The following is a 202-nucleotide window of genomic DNA, read 5'->3' as shown; positions in this document are numbered from 1 at the left end:
AATTTTGAATATGTTTTTAAATATGCAATACTGAAAATTATTTAGGGCCAGCTTTTTGGATTTTTTTTCATTTTTTTCCCCTTTTTTTGGGGTTTTGGCCCGTATAAAAAATGAAAAAAATCATAAAACCTTTTTATTATTTTTGAGATTATTATTTTTTGGTTTTAAAATTTAGGGGTTTTACAAATTTGTTTTAAAAATG

Source organism: Penaeus monodon, chromosome 25, assembly GCF_015228065.2.
Source record: "Penaeus monodon isolate SGIC_2016 chromosome 25, NSTDA_Pmon_1, whole genome shotgun sequence".
Lineage (NCBI taxonomy): Eukaryota > Metazoa > Arthropoda > Malacostraca > Decapoda > Penaeidae > Penaeus > Penaeus monodon.
The sequence above is the reverse complement of the archived record's forward strand: the minus strand, read 5'-3'. Positions refer to the sequence as shown.